Source organism: Jaculus jaculus, chromosome 6, assembly GCF_020740685.1.
Source record: "Jaculus jaculus isolate mJacJac1 chromosome 6, mJacJac1.mat.Y.cur, whole genome shotgun sequence".
Classification (NCBI taxonomy): domain Eukaryota; kingdom Metazoa; phylum Chordata; class Mammalia; order Rodentia; family Dipodidae; genus Jaculus; species Jaculus jaculus.
The window spans coordinates 39,779,588-39,799,352 of record NC_059107.1 but is presented as its reverse complement, the minus strand read 5'-3'; positions in this window follow the sequence as shown (position 1 = coordinate 39,799,352).

Here is a 19,765-nt window from a genome sequence, read left to right as displayed (position 1 = left end):
CAGTCAGCATCCACTGTACAGCAGTGAGGGACAGTCAGTCTACATATTACAGCAGTGAGGGACAGCCAGCATCCACTCTAAAGCAGTGAGGGACAGCCAGCATCCTCAGTACAGCAGTGAGGGACAGTCAGCATCCTCATTACAGCAGTGAGGGACAGTCAGCATCCACACTACAGCAGTGAGGGACAGTCAGCATCCTCACTACAGCAGTTAGGGATGGTCAGCATCCACACTACAGCAGTGAGGGTCAGTCAGCAGTCACACTGCAACCTTTTCTTTCATGAAGTTTGCAGCCAACAGAGAGATGCTTTAAGGGATGCCTAATCCCAGGTGGTTTGGAATCTGCATTCTGCAGCTGAAGATGTGGTTAAATCAGCAGGTCAGAAATCACTGCGGAGACCAGCCTGCTCCCCTGAACAGGCCACTAGTCACGAATTGCATATGCTGTGGTGCATATCCTGGGCTCATGCAAAAAATCCAGAATCATGACTCAGCATTTCAGGTGCTAGCCTGGAAAGCCTGAAGGCCTGGTTTCGATTCCCCAGTACCCATGTAAAGCCAGATGCACAAAACCTGGCGTGTGCCTACAATTTGTTTGCAGTGGCTCGAGGGTCTGAGGCACTCTTTCTAATTCTCTCTCTCTCTCTCTCTCCTTGCAAATAAATAAATAAAATTATTTTTAAAATTTCAGAATGAACCAGGCATGTTGGTGCATGCCTTTAAGCCCAGCACTTGGGAGGCAAAGGGAGGAGGACCACTGTGAGTTCGAGGCCACCCTGAGAATACATAGTAAATTCCAAATCAGCCTGGGCCAGAGTGAGACCCTACCTCAAAAAAAAAAAACATCAGACTAAGCCCAAATGTCCACACAATGAGGGCAGCTGCATACGCTCTGAGCCATCCATGCTTTGGAGCCCCGCAAAGCATGCGATGGTGTGTGAAATGGCTGGATGTCTGAGACTCCTAGAGAATGAGCAAGGACAGCTGTGGACAGGTACATCAGTGGATCTGTTTACAGAGAAAGGCGAGCGTCACAGAAGAGGCCTGTAGCCAAGAAGCTAAGAAACTGCTAATGTGGCTGCTTCTAAAAGCATTCGAGAGGCTGTGGAAGAAGACATCTTTGCTTGGTATCTATGTACATGTCTACTGCTGTGCAGATGGTCCCTGACTTAAGATGGCCCAGCTTGTTATTTTGATATAAGGCTCATGCAAAGGCATTCCCATTTAATAGAAACTATACTTGGAATGTACTAGAACCGCAGCCAGTGTAAAAGGACTTCATACTGCAAGGCATGGCACTCACTACTGCTCACACTTGGTAAGCGCCTCCTGGGTGCCAGCCACCACTCTGCATCAGCAAACACCTCACTGGGCCTCTGCAGGGAAGCACCCCGGGTACAGATGAGGACACGCAACATGGCAGGTGCAAGCACAGGACACCCAGCAGCTGGGCCGGGCTGCCATTCGTGGTCTGTACCACAACTCTGGCTGATCATGGACTACAGGTCTCTTGCCAGAGCTCTGCAAGCCTGGCTTTGCATATCTGCTCATCTTCCATTGCGCACGTACGGGGATATAAGAGAGAGAGAAAGAGAGAGTGATCCCTTCCTCACCCACACCAGGGCAAAGACAGAGTGCAGACACCAGGGGCAGAGGCTGTTCAGCTTCCAAGCCCACATTCCTGTGACCCCAGACCCTGTCTGTGATGTGGAGGTGAAGTGGAAGGACGTAGGCTGCTGGGGTGCAATGGAGGTTAAGAGTGTGCATCCTGCCTAACGTCTTCACGTGTACTCTTTGAAGGCTCAGGGAAAGTACCAGAGAAATGGTTCCTGACTGAAAGCTCAGACTATCCCCTACTAGGACAGAAGCAGCCAGCTTAGCTGTGTCCCTTCCTCTGCACTCTCTCGGCCCAGGCCCAAAAGCTTAGTCTGGCTGACCCAAGTCCTGTGTGCTAGGAATGGCTACTTGTTGCAGTTCAGCCTGGGGCTCCTGAGGATGCCACACTTCTTGAGGGGCAGCAAGCTTCACGCCTTCACCTTGTCCTGGCATCATGAGCCCCTGTCCTCTTTACCTGAGCCCCAAAGGCACTGGTTGGGTAAACCAAGCACAATCAAGTGGATTGCCCTGTAATTTATACATTATTGCAGGTCATTACCAAAGGGATAATGGAATGCTGGCTCCCTATAATTAGAGGTCTTTATATATTAGGTTCCCGAGATCCTGATGGCTAAGCTATTGGTTTTTCTCCTTGCCCAACTCCTTCCTCATCCATCTCTGGCCAGCCAAGGGCCCAAGGGACACTTTGGCTCTTCTGAGGCTCTCAACTGGCTCCAGCCAAAGGCCACATCTTGGATGCGAATCACTGTTGCAGAGGTTTGTGGCTCAGAAGAGCAAACCTCAGAACCAGCCTAAACTACAAATGCTGTCTACAAATGTCTACAAATGCTGAGGGTGTGACTAAGTAAATCCTGGGCATCCAGACCTTGGAACACAGTGTAGCCATGACTGTGAAGGTAAGGGAGTAAAATGGGGGCTGGAGGGATGGCTGAGCAGTTAAGGTGCTTGCTCGATACCCCAGGACCCATGTAAGCCAGATGCACAAGATGGTGCATGTGTCTTGAGTTCGCTTGCAGTGGCTGAAGGCCCTGGTGTACCCATTCTCTATCTGTCACTTTCTCTCTCTCTTTGTCTCACCAACAAATAATATAATTATTAAAAAAAAGAAAGAAAGAAAAGAAAAGAAAGTGAAATGGAAGGGTGCCCAGAGTAAACCAGGAAGTGAACAAGGAAGAAAGGAAAGATGTCGGCTGGCCATGGCTTGGTGGCATGGCACATGCCTAGCATGTGTTAGGCCCTGGATTTCAGCTGTGAAGATAGAGGGAGAGAGGGGAGGTGAGAGAGAGAGTGAGAAGCCTGAGTACACAGCACACATTCATCCCATGTTTGATGGAGAGCCTTCCTTCTCAGGACAGGAACTTGACAGACGTGAGGTCATAGCAGTGAATGCATCCAGTGGAAGTCCCTTGTGCTGGTGATGCTGACCACCCCTTGACAGTCACCGCGCAGTGAGGGGCGGGTTTGGTGCTGTGGAGCACAGTAAAGCTTGCAGGAAAAGGACGTGCACTGTGTTGCATAGGTCTGGTTGAAATGCCAGGCATGGTCGCACAAAACAGTCTCCCTGAGAAGTGAAAAGTCTTGGGAAATGAGGCAGTGAGCCAAGAGGACATCTGGGGAAGATCGTCCTGAGATAAAGAGCAAACAACACCAGAGTCCTGAGGGAGAGTATGCCAGACAATGCCAAGGGACAGGAGGCGGGCCACGTGGCAGGTGCAGTGGAGAAAGAAAATGAAGAAAGTAAGGTCACAGGACCCAGGTCACAGACGCCTCAGAGTGTTCATGGTGAGGGCGGGGGTGCTGGAAGCAGAACCCAGTGCAAGGTGGACTTGTCTTCTGCTGACCGCTCCAGGACTTGGGTTTGGAGAGGCAAGGGGCAGGCAGTGTGGCCAGCAGGTCAGACCAACCTCTTTAAGGGCCTGATGGTAGATTTGAGTCCTGGCTTCTCTGATAGTGCCAGTGCATAGCTTGTGAACACCAATAGGTTGAGAACAGAAAAACGGTGCCTGGCACTGAAACCTGGATGGGGTCTGGGGCTGCAGGCCTTAGCGGGCAACATTCTTGGGGGAACAAAGCAAGACAGCTCACTACTGCACCATGCCACGCTGGCCGTGGAGCCATCTCCTGGACACTAGCTGTTGAGGGATCTCCTGTGAGTCAGCACTTCCCTAAGGTGTGAACAGTGTTGTGTGTCCCCAACCAGCCTGTTGCTGTGACCCCAACATACTCCACTAGCATCTGGATCTCCCACAGAGGCCCTTCCCAACCCCAGGTCAGGAAGCACCCCTTCTTCACCCACAACAGGGCACGTCTGACCAGGCCTATTCACACCTCAGGCAGAAGTAGCCTAGCTTCCAGACAGCGGATGGGCGGCGTCCAATCACTTTGTGTCCAGAGAGCACCCCCACACCTCACCATTGCCCTGGCTTGGGTGGGACTCTCCAGCCCCAGCACAATTGCCCTGTCCTCTGCTCCTCATCTACCCCTTGCTGGGACATGGTGGCGACCCTGTGTGGCTGAGCCAAGGGGAAGTTTGGGCCCATGCAGATCTCTAGGGCACTGGCTGGCAGCAACCTGATGAAAAGGTCTCAATGCCAGCTCCAGGCCCTGGCCCAGACCTACAGAGCGCAAAGTGCAGGATGTAAATAGGGACCATGGATCTGAGATTCTAACCACTTTAACTGAAAATGCTGGACAGACCGCCCAGTACCAGGACACCCTCCTGGGACTGCAGCCTCTCTTCAGCACTCAGGAGTTGTTGGCAATGAGAGAGCTTTGAGCCTTTTAATATATTTAGACCTCCCAAGGACATTGTGATTTGGTTTTCTTTATTCTTAAAAGTCTGATTTAGGAGAGAAGGGAGAATGTCTAGATTCCTTAAACCTACCAGTGTTTTGATTTCGACAGGATTGTTTAAACGTATTAAGCTCTTTGGAACAGGGATTTATGACACTTTGCCAGCTTCTGCCCTCCATATCCAACTTTACTGTGTGTTTTTGTGTGTTGGGGTTTTTTAAACCACATTTTCAATTTAGATGTCATTTATTTCCTTGTCAACCTATTGTTTTAGAATGATTTGTACACACACAAAGATTGCCTATAAAACCTTCACCTAGCTTCCCCTAATGTAAATATTTTGCATCATAAAATACCATTATTAAAACCAGGAAGTTATCATGGATAAACTACCTTAAATTTAGATAAGACACTCTTATCTAAATTTTGCCAATTTGCTTATTATTCTTTCTCTAGTTCAGAATCTCACATTGCTTGTAATTGTTGTGTCTCCTTACTCTCTGCCCATTTGGAACCATTCTTCAGCTTCGTCCTGTCACTGGGGTTTTGTGAAAATTTTTTACTTTCTTTTTATTGACAACTTTCAACATGTACGTAATACATTTTGGTCATAATCCCCTCCCATTACCTTCTTCTGACCCTTCCCTTGTCCTCCTTCCACTGAATCCCTTCCTTCTACCTAGTCCTGCTTCTATTTATTAATGTTTTATTTACTTATTTGAGATAGAGAAAGACAGACAGACAGAAGCAGATAAGAGAGAGAGAGAACAGGTGCACCAGGGCCTCTAGCTACTGCAAGTGAACTCCAGACGCGTGTACCACCTTGTGCATCTAGCTTTACATGGGTACTGAGGAATCAATCTTAAAGTTCCTTTCCCCAATTAGTCATGTAATATTATGGTTTGGATATAAAATGTCCTCTCCATAGCTGGTGTCACACTTTTTTAATATCTTCCTGTTCAACTTGCTCCTCTCTCACACTGTAAGCCTCGCTAAGGGCAATGAGCAATAATAACCCAGCCACACTCTGAGGCTATGCTGTTTTGACATTTCCACCACCAGACAAATTAGTCCATCACTTTTGAATTCAGCCTTATTAAAATTTTCAGGAACTAAGTAGACCACCACCAGATGCTTTGTCAGAATATAACACAAATGGCCTGTAGCCTAGTTCCCAATAGAGACCTGTCCCCCTTTGAAGCCTTTCATTGTCCATATTTTTCTTGCCACTCTGATCTTCTGAACTGCTTCCAGAATCACCTACTAACTCTGCTTACAATGTCTAGGGCATCTCTAGTTGCACATTCCAAAATCTTCCACGTTCCTCTCAAACCAGTTCCAAAGGTTTACAAGCCATGTAACTGGGAAGTCAAAGAAATGACTCCACTTCTTAATACTAATTTGCTATAACAGTTACTGTTCTCACTTCTGTGACCAAAATATCTGACAGAAGCAACTTGAAGGATGAGGGATTTATTTGGCTAAGGGTTTGAGGGGACACAGACCACCATGTTCAGCGTTACTCCATGAAAGGAAGGGGATGAGTCAACTGCTTATCACATCTCTGTGGACCAGGAATTACAGAGATTGAGTTGGAGTTAAGGTTAAGGTATAAACCTCAAAATCCAGTCCCAGTTACCCACTTTTTTCAGAAAACTCATAGAAGTATGAGATATTTTAAAGTTAAAGAAAAGATAGATATAGATAAAGTAATTGTTAAAGAGACCTGTGCCATTAAAGAAAAACCAAGGACTTTTCACTGGGACAATAGGAAATGTACCTTAGGGAAAGACCTCTTACCCATTAAAAACTCCAGAGTAAAATAATGCAAATTCATATGCTCAAGCCTGGCCTAGGGATGCGTTTTCCCAGGTTCAGCTATGAAGGTATACAGAGGCGATTGTAGTTGTGGTCACAGAGGTTTTGGTCCCAGCTACATTTCAAGCTGGCAGCAAAACTTAGCAGTGTTGTCTGCACAATGCTGTTTTTACAAGCATGCAAGATGCAAGTTAGAAGCTTACACCAATGTTTCAGAAAGCTGCTGAGACCAGGCAACATGCATCGGGGTTGTCTCCCTTGCATGGAGCTCCTAAATAGGCTGTCCGTGCAGCTGTGAAGGGGTAGCCCAAGTTGCAATGGAGACCCCAGGACATTGGTGCTGCCAGGAACTGAGTGAAGCTACTCCAAGAGAGAGGCTGCGTGTGCCACCAGTAGCAAGCTGTATGGGCAAAGCTACTCAAGCCTGGGGCTGGAGAGCTCTCTCAGTGGTTAAGGCACTTGCCTACAAAGCCTAACAACCAGAGTTCAATTCCCCAGGACCTATAGAAAGCCATATTCACAAAGTGGCACATGCATCTGCTATTCATTTACAGGGGCTGGAGGCCCTGGCATGCCTATTCTCTCTTCATCTCTCTCTCTCACTCTCTTTCTCTCTCTCTCTCTTTCTAATAAATAAATAAATAAAAGTATTTTTTAAAGCTACTCAAGCCTTTTGGAGACTAGATATTTCCACAAAAGCCCCAGATGCTAGACATGAAGCTGTAGACTTTGGCGTTTGTCTTGCTGGGTTTCAGTCTTGCTTCGATCTCATCTTTCCTTGCTATACCTCATTCATCTAGTAGTTGAAATGGGAATGTCTGTCCTGTGCCATTATATACCAGAAATATATAACTTTTTATTTAGTTATTTATTTATTTGACAGAGAAAGAGGGAGAGAGAGAGAGAGAATGGATGCGCCAGGACCTCCAGCCACCGCAAACGCACGCCAGACACGTGCGCTCCCTTGTGCATCTGGCTAACGTGGGTCCTGGAGAATTGAACCTGGGTCCTTTGGCTTCACAGGCAAATGCCTTAACAACTAAGCCATCCCTCCAGCCCATAACTTTTTTTTCTTAATTTTACATGGACTCACAGTTCAGAGACTATCTTGAGCCTCAGAAGAAACTCTGAACTTTTGAACAGTGTTTGAACTGTCAGACTGTGGGGACCTTTGCAGTTACACTGGAAGAACTTTTCATTATGAGATGGCCACGAGCCTATGGTGGCTAGGACAGAACATTATGGTGTGAATGTGAGATGTCCTCCGTATGAGCATGTGTTTGAACACTTGGACCCCAGCTGGTGATGCTGTTTGGAGAAGTTATAGAACCTTTAGGAGGTGAAGCCTTGATGGAGGAGGTGAATCTTTGCTGGCCTTGAGGGCTATAGCGGGCTCAGTTCTGGCCTGAGGGGTCTCAGCTTTCCCACTTATGGCTGTGCTGTGGCCAGTCCCAAGGTACAACCTCCATGAACTCCACCATGATGGACTGTTCCCCCTCAAACTATGAGTCATAATAAACCTCTCCTTCCTTCAGCAGCTTCTGTCAGCATTTGGTCACAAAAATGAGAAAGAAACATGCATGCTGTCTCTTCCCATCCCATGCCCTTCAGGCCCTCAGTTTCTTCCCAGCCTGGCAGCTGCCTTCCTAAAGGTGTTTTGTTAGCTCTAGTTCTTTCTGCACCAGGCAGATGTGGTTTTTCTGTCATCCCCAGGGCATGGAGTGCCAAGAGATGCCCAGAGACCCTAAGTGCTTACTGTGCTCCTTCTACTGCTGACTAGATTAAAGTATCATCAGCTGTCTGTAGGAAACACCTTTCCTTCCTGTTCCTGTTAGGGGCAGGTGGACCTGGAGGGCCATTTCAACCCCAGAGCAGTACGACTATTTTTGTGGTGAAAGTAGCTCTTCCCTAAGAACCACACCCTACTCCAGTAAGCACAGTGGGGACAGGAGGTGGACAGGTGACAGGGGGAGGATCCATGCCCATTTCCTGCCCCAACTCCCAGGTCGGTGGTTGCTGTAGAACCAAGAGCGCCGTCCGTTGATCTCCACGTCTGCACACGCACCACAAATCACTGTTACCCAATGGCGAGTCTTCAGAAGACCATTCCTGGATCCTAATCAGGCCATTTGCTTCGGGGAGATGGGCCCATGTAGAGACCATAGACTTCCAGACGCCTAAGTCCACAGCTGCTCTTAATGTGCTGTGAGAGGAGCTCTTGTGGCCTCTTGTGCTGAACTCTACTGCAAATGGGATGGCTGGGCACAGTACCACAGCCGTGGTTTGAGAAGACACAGTGAGGAGCAAAAAATTCAAACCAGTGGAAGTGTCGAGTCCCTGCCGCGATGGGAGTGGTCCAACACAGCCCACTTTCCACCAGGGGTCCAGCAGCTGTCCCAGCAAGTCAAGAGAACGTCTGCATTGGCCCTGTTCTGGAAGGCTGGCAGGCCAGCAGTGATGCAGCCAATCCCTCGATGAACAGTTTGTGTCCCATCCGGCTCAAACATGCTCTCCACCTGCTGCCGTGGCCACTTTGTCCCCATACCCTCTGGGCAAGGACAGGTGGGCTGGGGAAAGAGGATGACGAGTACTCTTGGACAGCTCATCTTGCCACCGGAGTGCTGAGAGGCCCCTCTGCCGCTGAGGTTGTCCTGTCGTGGACATTACCTTGGGATAACCACCTGGCTCATCCGGAGAGTTCCACCATGATGTCCCTCCAGAACTCCTTGTCATTCGTTTGTCAAGCACTCCTTCTATCCTACAGCAAATCATCTATATGACAGAGCACTGGCTGCTGCCTGCACATCCACCTCTAGAGAGAGGGACAGACAGACAGACAAGAGAATGCCAGCGGATTGCACTGCTCTTCACATGTCCTTAGGGATATGTCCGATCTCTCTGTCCCAGCTACAACCTCCTCGCCTCTCTCGGGACCTGCGTCTTAGAGCCGTATTTCACAACCTAGCACCTCCCAGATCCCTCCCAGCACAGACTCACCCACAGGCTGGGGACTCCTCCTCCAAGACCCACTGAGACACTTATTCTCTGTCCTGAGAAACCCCCTCACGCAGGTGGCCACCTGCTCAAGAAACCCCTGCCCTGCATCAGGCACTCTGCGAGCTCCCTTCCCCTTCTGGGACAGTCAGGTCTCCACTGTCTTTGCCAGGCTTCCCCCTTCCCAAGTGAGCCATGGGCGCTGCTGAGTGGTGGGACTGGACAAACCCCGGTGCTGAGTGCTCTTGACAGGGTGATGGTGAGGGACAGGGGCCTCTCCCACTTCCCAGGCCTTTCTGGGCTGGCTCTCAATCTATTTGGAACCCAATTAAAGATTGAGGAAAAATAATTCCAGGAGGTGATCATTTGCTAATTATGTGCTAAATCATTCCTGACTCATTGGCAGGCCTTTTATGGAAGGGAGGGGGGGTGATCATTCCAGAACTGCTGCTCCCTTTCTCATAATGGGCCATGTTTGACTACCTACCTGCCTGTCTGGTGGCCCATGCTCAAAACCAGCTCCCAAGACAGAAGGGGAGCACAAGGGTATCACATTCCCTGTCACAATCTAAGAACTGTGACCTGCCTGGTCCTGCAGGGAGGCTTTTGTCCCATTTGGCATTTGCATGTGGCTACTCTGATGGACAGTGTAGGTTGGGGGAGGTGGGGAGAACATGGGTGTAACTTAAGGGTGGTCAAGAAGACCTCTAAAAGTAAGTTATTATGAGCGTGAACAGAGGGGGGAGGGGAGGGGAGGGGAGGGGCGGGGAAGGGAAGGGAAGGGAGGAGAGGAGAGAGAGGAGAGAGGCAGCTACCTAGGAAATTATCCCAGGTGAGGGCACAACAAACGCAAAGGCCCCAAAGCAGGTATGAGTCCGCAGCTAGAGCAGCGAGAACAAGAAGAAGTGGAAGAGGCCAGAGGGACACTGGTTCAGTAAATACTGTGGCTACTATAACAACCTAGGCTTTTCCTCTGACAGGGACACTCTCCTCTGAGAGCCAGGCACAGCATCAGACAGAGGGGGTGGGGGGCAGGCCCAGCCTAGCTTGGGTTCTAAGCAGGACATGCTACCTCACTGTGCAGACAGGCCCTAGCTCCAGACTTCTGGTGTTTACCAGACATTCGCCAGGGTGATGACCTTGGGGGTTTACAGGAGCTGATACAGTAGCCGTGTTGTGTATAGGGCCTGGCATGTGGTGGTCATCCCAAAGCAAAAGCTCACCAATAAGAGCTGGGTGTGGCAGCACATGCCTGATATCCGAGCGAGTTGGACTACTTAGGAAGGAAGAGAGGGAGGCATGGAAGGCAGAAAGGGAGGGAAGAAGGGAGCTCAGAGAGACAGGAAAGAAAAGAGGAAGAAAGGGAGCGAGGGGGAGAGGGAGGACTGCTCTTGGCTTCTCTGCTTGTGGAGAAGAGCACACCGCTGCCCTGGCCTCGGGCTCCCTCCCCACCCTCTGCCTTTGGCCTCTCTCTCACATTCCCGGGATAGCTGCAGGTGATAGATGGCTCTGGAGAAAGGCCGCCTGCAGGCGTCTCACTTGACAGCTTCCACTTCCTTTGCCCACATGGAGCGAGGTGCAAGGGGAAGCCTTCCGACCCTACCCTACCGGGAAGCCCTATCCCACACACTCTGCCCCCATCTTGGCTCCAGACTCCTACCCTCACCACATCTGGTGGGCATAGCCCGGCCTCTGGCTCTTGGTCACAGAACCATGAGCAAGGCCAGCTCCTCTCTGCTCCATGTTTCTCCTCCCTCCACATAATGTGCTCACTTAGCCATTGCACAAGGACACATGGAACATTTGCCCACATTTGCCCTGGACCACAGGGAGACAGCAGTAGACCACACAGAGACCTCAGGCACCAAGTCTTCCCAAGTGAGGGGGGCGGCTACTTGGAGATCCCCAGTCTTCATTTTACAGAACACCTGGAAGAAAACCTGACCTCTCTGACCAGATACCAGTAAAGAGCCTGTCCTCCATACCTCATAGCTGCAGCTGTTTAGGGGTCTGCCACTTTGGAGGGCATAGTCTTCTAGCATTCCATGAAAGAGGGAGGTAGGCTGAGTGGAAAGAGAACTTACTGATCTCCTAGGGAGAAATAACCCTGAAACAGGAAAGGGAAAGGTGGACCCTTCACTGCCTGTGGAAGTGTAAGTCGATACTTTGAAAAGGATGCATTAACTAAGCAAAGATCAAGGAAACGTGGGATGCCTGAGAGTCAGCCCCATCCATGAACAGGGCTGGCTTAGGGAGGGGAAAGCCTATGAACTGTCCTCCCACTTCTTTCTCTTTCAGATGCTCTGCAGTCCACACCGACCTACTATGTATGCAGGGCTTTAAGAAGAAAAGGCCAGAGGGGGATTCAACAACCCTGCTTTTCAACCTAGCACCTCTCCACACTCCCCTGCACAGCCTCAGGACCAGAGGCAGCCCTGGAGCCGGGCTTGTGGGTAGAGCCACATGGGGAAGGAAGGAGCAGGCAGCGGAGGGCAAGGCTAAGGAGAGGCAGGGCCTGGGAGCCTAGGGTCCAATACTGATCCTTAGACACTGGGAGCCATTGAAAGTGTGAGCAGAGGGTTGAGCATCTCCCAGATTCCTCTCCCATTCTCTTTCATGACACAGAAGTACACGTAGTTCAGAAATCCTCTGCCCTCTCCAGGAAAAAAAAAAAAAAAAACCCGCATGATTCAGTGGCTCTAAATGAGGATTCTAGAGCCCTACAGCCTGGGCTCACACCCCAGCTCTGAACCATGCTTATTGTGCATGGTGTGCTCAGGCCCTGGCCCAACCCATGATCTGCCCTAATGCTGAGAATGGTCACAGACTATCACCCTCCTGGGTGGTTGAGGGTGCTAGATGAGTTACCAGTCAAGCATCTGAAACAGAGCCTGGCATACAGTAGGTGCCCAGGGAATACCAGTTCCCATCCCTGCCATCATGTTTCAGGGCTAAATTCACACTTTCTCAACGTCACCGAGAGCTCCTTGTTTCCCTGCGGAGGGGGAAGCCAAGCACCTCCCCTCGTTACTCCCAGGCTCAGCCCAGGGGTGGGCCATGGCCGCAGTGACCAGTGCCTGACGTCCTGGATGTCATCATCTCATCACATCTTTTCCTCCAAATCCTTACATCTCCTCCTCAGCAATCCTGGCCAAGGCTACTGTTGTCCCCACTTTACGGAGCGGAGAGGTCCCGAACATGGCCATTCTGTCAGAGAACTTTGCATGTCCATTAAGGCCTAGCACCTGCCAGGCACTTAGAATCCATCTTGGCAAAAGGAACCCGTATGGAGAGGTTGGGTGGGGTGGGATAAAAGGGATTGTCCCAGTATGTCCCAGGTCAAGGAGCTGGGGCCCCAGCTGGGGGTGATGAAGATGGGGCACCATGGCCTTTCATCTGGAGCTGTGGCCCAGGTTCCTTCCTCTAGCCCGCAGTGGGAGGCCCAGAAGTGCTCACCTGGAGGTGGTTCTGAGGCCCACCTGTTGCCTGGCAGGGTCCCCAAGAAAGCAGCATCACCCACCTCGAGGTGCCCATGCCAAACTTTTGAAGCCCTATTAAAGCCTCCAGACCTTCACTCTGCCAAACCTCACCTGTTTGCCTGTCAGCCACCCCTCCTCCAGCCCAGCTGGGGGTGGAAGTCAGGAAGCCTGGCTGAGTCTCTGTAACCAGAGGCGGCCAAGGACAGGGGGAACGTTCCGGGGCATCTCAAAGGATGTCCTCCAGAGTCTAGGGAGGAATGTCTCTGCCCTGCTGTGTGACCTGTCTGAGGCGTGCGATGAACACGAGGGCTTTCCAACAGGGCCTGGGAGTTGGCACCCTTGCCACCCAGGGCTCTCAGCTGTTCTGTGGCTCTGAGCAGGAGTTTGCCCTGCAGCGGGTAGGCCAGCTGGGTGGTCCCAGGGAGGCAGCTGGAAACCCAGGCCCAGACAGCAGGCCCAGCCTCTACCTTAGGGCCATGTGGACTCTGTCTACCCATCTGTGGTGGGAGGAGAGCCTCAGAGTTCTAGTTGCTCAGGGCTGCTTTATGCGCAGGCTCCTGCCCAGGCTGGGAGGCCAGCTCCTCCCCCAGTTCTGAGGTCCAAGTCCAGCATAATGGGGAGTCTCTTTTCAATAGTGGGCCCAGAGAAGGTACAAATACCCATTCTCTTGCACCATAGGCCAGGGTGCCTACATTCTAGAGGCTGGATTTTTCTAGAAAAACAGGTAGAAGGTAGAAAAGGTGCAGCTGGTGCCCTAGCAACGGGGAAAGTTAAGCCTCAGAGATAAGGGACAGCATGAGAGAGCGTGTGTTCTTCCTTTTCTTCTTCTTCTTCCTCTTTTTTCTTTCTTCCATCTTCAAAGTGATTTGCGGAACCTGGCTAATTAATTTTCCCAGAGAAGCAGAGTCAGCACCTGCCTCCCTTCTGAACCCCGCCCCAGCCCCCGAGCAGCCGGGGGAAGACAGCAAAAGGGGGTAACTCAGCTGGCAAAGGCAGGGGAAAAGGGAGGGTGGGCCAACCGGAGCAGCCCAGATGCGGGGAGAGGAGATTAGAGGAGGCTGGGCGGCGGGCAGGCCTCCACCTGCCCGTCCAGAAGCAGGCCTCAGCCCAGCTCTGCCGTCGGCTCTGCGCCCTCCCCCAAGTCACTGCTCCAACACCACCAGGGCCGCAGAGAACCATCCTGGCCTCTGCCCTGGGTCTGGCACCGGAGCTCATTCATTCATTCACTCCCTCACTAATCTCCCTCTTTTAGCTAGCCAACAAACACTTTGGCCCTGCTCTGAGGGCTCCTGTTCCCACACTGGGAACAGGGACAGCACATTTGGAAATGAGCCCCAGGCCCTGGCTTAGGGAGCACCTGTTGTAGAGCAGGAGAGACTCTTCAGTCAGCGGAGATGGGTGGTGGGCAGAGGAGACTAAAGGCCCAGAGGTGTGCTGCAGCTGCCCCGAGGAGGCAACATTTGGTCTCCCGCAGGGTTTTGGTGCATGAATACACGTTTGCCAAAAAGAGATGCGTTAGCCGATCACACGTGTAAGCGGCGAATGGTAAACAGAACCACGGACTTAGAAGAGTCCAGAGAAGTGAGAATCTCTAAATGACAGTGGGAGAGAAACCACTAAAGACAAAAAAGTGTCCACTGGGGGACACTGGGCTTGCGGGGCCTCAGGCAGCATTCCAGTCTCCACCCATTCCTCCATGGTACACAGAAGTGACGGGAAAGCTGGCTGCTGTAGACAACAGAAAACACTAGGTGAAGTCAGAGGCGGCCCAGGAACAAGAGCTGAGCAGGGTGTGCTCAGGACTTGAGCCTGGTTTGCACCAGCACACTGCAGCAACAGAACAGGATGCTCCAAGATAAGGACCACAGGCTGACTCGGGAGTTCAGCGATGTCACCTGGGGCCTACACCTTTCTAATCTCTCTCGCTCTTCCACTAATTGCAACCCTGAGATCTGCCTATCTCAGCTTCCCAAGTGCTTGGACTATAGGTTTGGGTCTTTCCCCAGACTGAAAAATCCCTCATGTGTTTGTTTCTGATGATGTCAGGCAGGGCAGCAAGCTGTAGCTATCAGTCTGGTGCTCCTGTGGTCGTGGGACAAATAACCAGTGCTCTGCAACAAACCACACGCATAGCCAACATTTATAGCTAACATATGCCTGGCAAACTTAGACATACTAATACTTTTTAGCCTGATACTAGAAAGTGTTACATTGTCCAGTTAGAATGTCTTCTTTCTCCAAAATCTAAACTTTGGGGCTAGAGAGATGGCTTAGTGATTAAGGCACTTGCCTGCAAAGCCTAAGGACCCAGGTTCAACTCCCCAGAATCCATGTAAGCCAGATGTACATGGTGGCACATGTATCTGGAGTTTATTTACAGTGGCTAGAGGACCTGGTGTGACCATTTTTCTCTGTCTCTCATACATAAATAAATATTAAAATCTAAACTATTTATTGTTAAATAGACATAATCAGTTGACAACTTTATCTTCTTCTTCAGAGTAATCCCACCCAAGCACTTGTACCACAAAGTATTTGTTTCATTAAAAATTACTCTTGCTGGGCATGGTGGCGCACACCTTTAATCCCAGCACTCGGGAGGCAGAAGTAGGAGGATTGCTGTGAGTTTGAGGCCACCCTGAGACTCCATAGTGAATTCCAGGTCAGCCTGGGTTAGAGTGAGACCCTGCCTCGAAAAACCAAAAAATAAAAAATTACTCTTCCTAGAACTTCACTATCATGTTGCAGCTGTAGGAGAACGCTGACGTGTTAGTCAAGGAGTAGAGCTCAGGTGGTCAGTGTTCCCTATGGATGTGATGTGGGAGATAAGAGAACCTCCACAATGTGCTCATGCAGAAAGAGAAGGCGGGGCATGGTGGTGCATGCCTTTGACTCCAGCACTAGGAAGGCTAAGGTAGGAAGATCACAGTGAGTCTGAGGCCAGAATGGAGCTACGGAGTAACTTCCAGGTCAGCCTGGGCTACAGGGAGACTGTGCCTTGAAAAAGAACAAAATGAAAGAAAAAGAAAAGAAAGAGAAGCAGGCTGGAGCTCACCCCAGGTGGAGGATGCTGAGGGACATAGGCAGCCACATGCTTAAGAGGAGGTGAGACCATGTATGCGCATACGTGTAGATGGCCAAAGACCCTCTATCTCGGGGCTTTGATGCTGAATGCTGTACAGTTTATATATGTGACTTAAGTTCTATTAAAATGATGTAGGAATGTATATACAACTGCATATAAATTTAATGTGTCGTGCAGGCTTTGAGTCACATTTGCTTAGGACCCATTTAAGCTGCATTTGATTGAAAACCTAACCTAGGGGCTGAGAAGGTAGCTCTGTGGCTAAAGGCACTTACTTGCAAGCCTGCTGACCCAAATTCAACTTCCCAGCAGCCACATAAAGACAGACACAAGTGGTCCACATGTCTATGATCCCAGTGGCAATAAGAGGTGGAGCCAGGCGAATCCCAGAGCTCACAGGCTAGCTAGACTGGGGCACACCAAGCAAAGCAGCAACATCAAGGGAGAGCTTGTCTCAAGCAGAGCGGAAGGAGAGGACAGACACTCTGAGGTTGTCCTCAGACCTCCACATGCGAGCCATGGCATTCATGCACCCACATGTACATCCACACATGCATACAGATACACATATAGACATAATTCTTACTGACTTTAAAAAAACCTAACCTAAGCAGGAAGAAGTTAATTTTACTTTAATTAATTATTTCATTTTTATTACTTTTCTCACATCATCGAGAATGCATAGGTTTCCCTTAAAATTTAAATAAAATATACTTATTAATTTATGTATTGCAGAGCTGGGGCTAGAACCCAGGCTCTCACACATGCTAAGCAAGCACTGCCACCAAGCTGCACCCACATGTGTGAAGCTTTGTGAAAAGGACCAACTGTGTCACCGGCTCTGATTCCCTCTACAGGGTCCACCCCTCTGACGGATGAGGAGTCATGATCAAACTCACAGACACCACTGTTGCAATGGTAAATTCTGAGTTCATGTGATGTATAAAATGTCTTTGACAAGATTTCACTACGATTTGCCACTGCCATGGAAAGTTATTGTCACATAAACATGACCTGGAAATGAGAGGAGACAAGAAAGGGGACATAAGCAAAACCAATGCATGCCACAGAAGGAATACCGATATTTCCTTGCTGACCAACTGACTCCCGAACGTGGCCCCAGTGAAGGAAGAACTCCACAGTCACGTCTCTGCCATGTCTGTCCCTGACAATGGGAGACAGATGTTCATCGCAAGTGGGGGCGGAGGGGCAATACTGAAGCTCGCAGGTGGTGCCACGGGTGAAAGGAACCCTGATACTATGGGGGACCATCCTTTTGACAAGTGCCATGCCAGTGGTCTTGAGCACACAAGGACAATAGTCTACGGGGCCCGCTGTCATCAACAACTCATGCAAAAATTATGCAGAAGTCAGCCTCGGAATGTAAAAGTTTTAGGACTAACCTAACTGACACATTTCTCTTGTGTCTTTTTTTTTTTTGCACAAAATGATAAATAATAAAGTCTCTGTTGCAATGACAGTAAAAGTTCCAACTAAATTTTTACAGTGAGCAATAATGCTAATGCTTTCAAAAGGAAGTATGTCCAAGTTTAACCAGGAGAACGCTTTCTTTCTCAGATGGATGTCAATAAAGAAGCATATTTACCTTTTTTTTTTTTTGTTTTTTGTTTTTTGTTGTTGTTGTTTCTTTTTTTTTTTTTTGAGGTAGGGTCTCACTCTGGTCCAGACTGACCTGGAATTAACTCTGTAGTCTCAGGGTGGCCTTGAACTCACGGCGATCCTCCTACCTCTGCCTCCCAAGTGCTGGGATTAAAGGCGTGCACCACCATGCCCTGAAAGAAGCATATTTATCATTGGCAATAATTTATATTTGAAGGAACATATTAGGTTTTGAAGTGTGCTTTTCAGCTCCAGGCCAGTGAGAGGCTCTGCCTCAAAAAAGAAAAAAAAGGTAGGTTGTGCTTTTGAGGATGACACCCAAGGTTGTCCTTTGGCCTCCACTCACACGCAGCCCACAACACACACGCACGCACACACGCACGCACACACGCACGCACACAAGACAACTTCAAATGTCTGTACTCTTGGGTTAGGCGATAGTTCCTTTAAAGACAGATATAATAGACTTGATCAATCATAAAAAGTTGTGCCTCACAGAAAACTGTTTAGAAAGTAAAAAGGCAGAAAACCCACAGAATGGATAAAATATTTATCTGACAAAGGTATGATATTCCAAAAAAAAAAAAGTCTTGGGCTGGAGAGATGGCTTAGTGGTTAAGTGCTTGCCTGTGAAGCTTTAGGACCCCAGTTCTAGCACCCACGTTAGCCAGATGCACAAGGGGGCGCACACATCTGGAGTTCATTTGCAGTGGCTAGAGGCCCTGGCACACCCATTCTCTCTCTCTCTCTCTCTCTCTCTCTCTCTCTCTCTCTCTTTCTCTCTATATATCTATCTGCCTCTTTCTCTTTCTGTCTGTCATTCTCAAATAAATAAACAAAAATGTCTTGTGTTGGAGAGATGACTCAATGGTAGTAGTTAAGGCACTCGCTTGCAAAGCCTGATAGTCCAGGTTTGATTTCCCAGTACTCATGTAAAGCCAAATGCACAAAGTGGTGCATGCATCTTCAGTTAGTTTGCAGCTGCAAGAGGCCCTGGTGCACCCATTCTCTCTTCTCTCTCTCTTTCCTTGCAAATTAATGAATAAAAAATTTAGCGGGGCGTGGTGGTGCACGCCTTTAATCCCAGCACTCAGGGAGGCAGAGGTAGGAGGATTGCCATAAGTTCGAGGCCACCCTGAGACTCCATAGTGAATTCCAGGTCAGCCTAAGCTAGAGTGAGACCCTACCTCGAAAAACCAAAACAAAAAAAAAATTAAAAATAACTCTTACAATTCAACAGCAAAATGACAAATGATCAAATTTAAAATACAAAAAAAATTTGAATAAATATTCCTCCAAGAAAGGTAGACAGCAATAAGCACGTGAAAAGATACATATCCCTAGCCATAAGGGAAATGCAAATCAAAACCACAATGAAATGCTATATCACACCCACTGGAATGACTGTAACCACCACAACAGATAATAGCTGGTACTACAAGGACTTAGGAAATTAGAACCCTCACTCCTCCCTGCAGCTACCTGAAATGGTGCCTCCACTGTGGGAAAGTCTGGCAGTTCCTCAAAAATTAAACATTAAATTTGGCACATGACCCAGCAATGCCACTCCTAGGTATATATTCAAGAGAGCCATAGACATGCTCATACAGAAGTTTATGCTCTACATATTCATAACATGTCTATTCACAATAACAAAAGGTGCAAATAAGTTAATTGTCCATTAACTGGTTAACAGTTGATCCACATAATAGAATACTTTATGCGCATGAAAAGAAGTTAAATATACCATGCTGCAGCACAGAAGAACCTTGGGAACATTAAGTAAAAGCCAGGCTCAGGCTGCAGAGCACATGCTTGATACCACCCAGGCCAGGCAGAAAACAGAAATGAGGAGTGTTGCTAGTGGAAACCGGGTTCCTTGTAGAGGTGACAGTGTTCTGGTGTGCCATTGCTCACACAATACCATGAGTAAACAAAACAAATGGTATAATTTTAAAATGACGAGTTGTATGGAATATGGACTAAATCTCTCTCTCTCTCTCTCTCTCTCTTTTACTTATTTGAGAGAGAAAGACAGAGAGGCAGAGAGAGAGAGAGAACGGGCTCATCAGGATCTTTAGCTGCAGCAAACAAACTCCAGACGTGTGCTCCCCCTTGTGTGCATGTGTGACATTGCATGCTTGCATCATTGCATCTGGCTTACATGGGACCTGGAGATTCAAACATGAGTTCTTAGGCTTCATAGGCAAGCACCTTAACCGCTAAGCCAACTCTCCAGGCCCAGGCCTCTTTTTTTTTTTAATAAAGAGAAAAGGATAAATAATGGGCATGTGTGTGCACTTGCATGTGTGCATGCCAGCATGCATGAATGCGCCTATTGAAAGCTATGAGAGTAAAG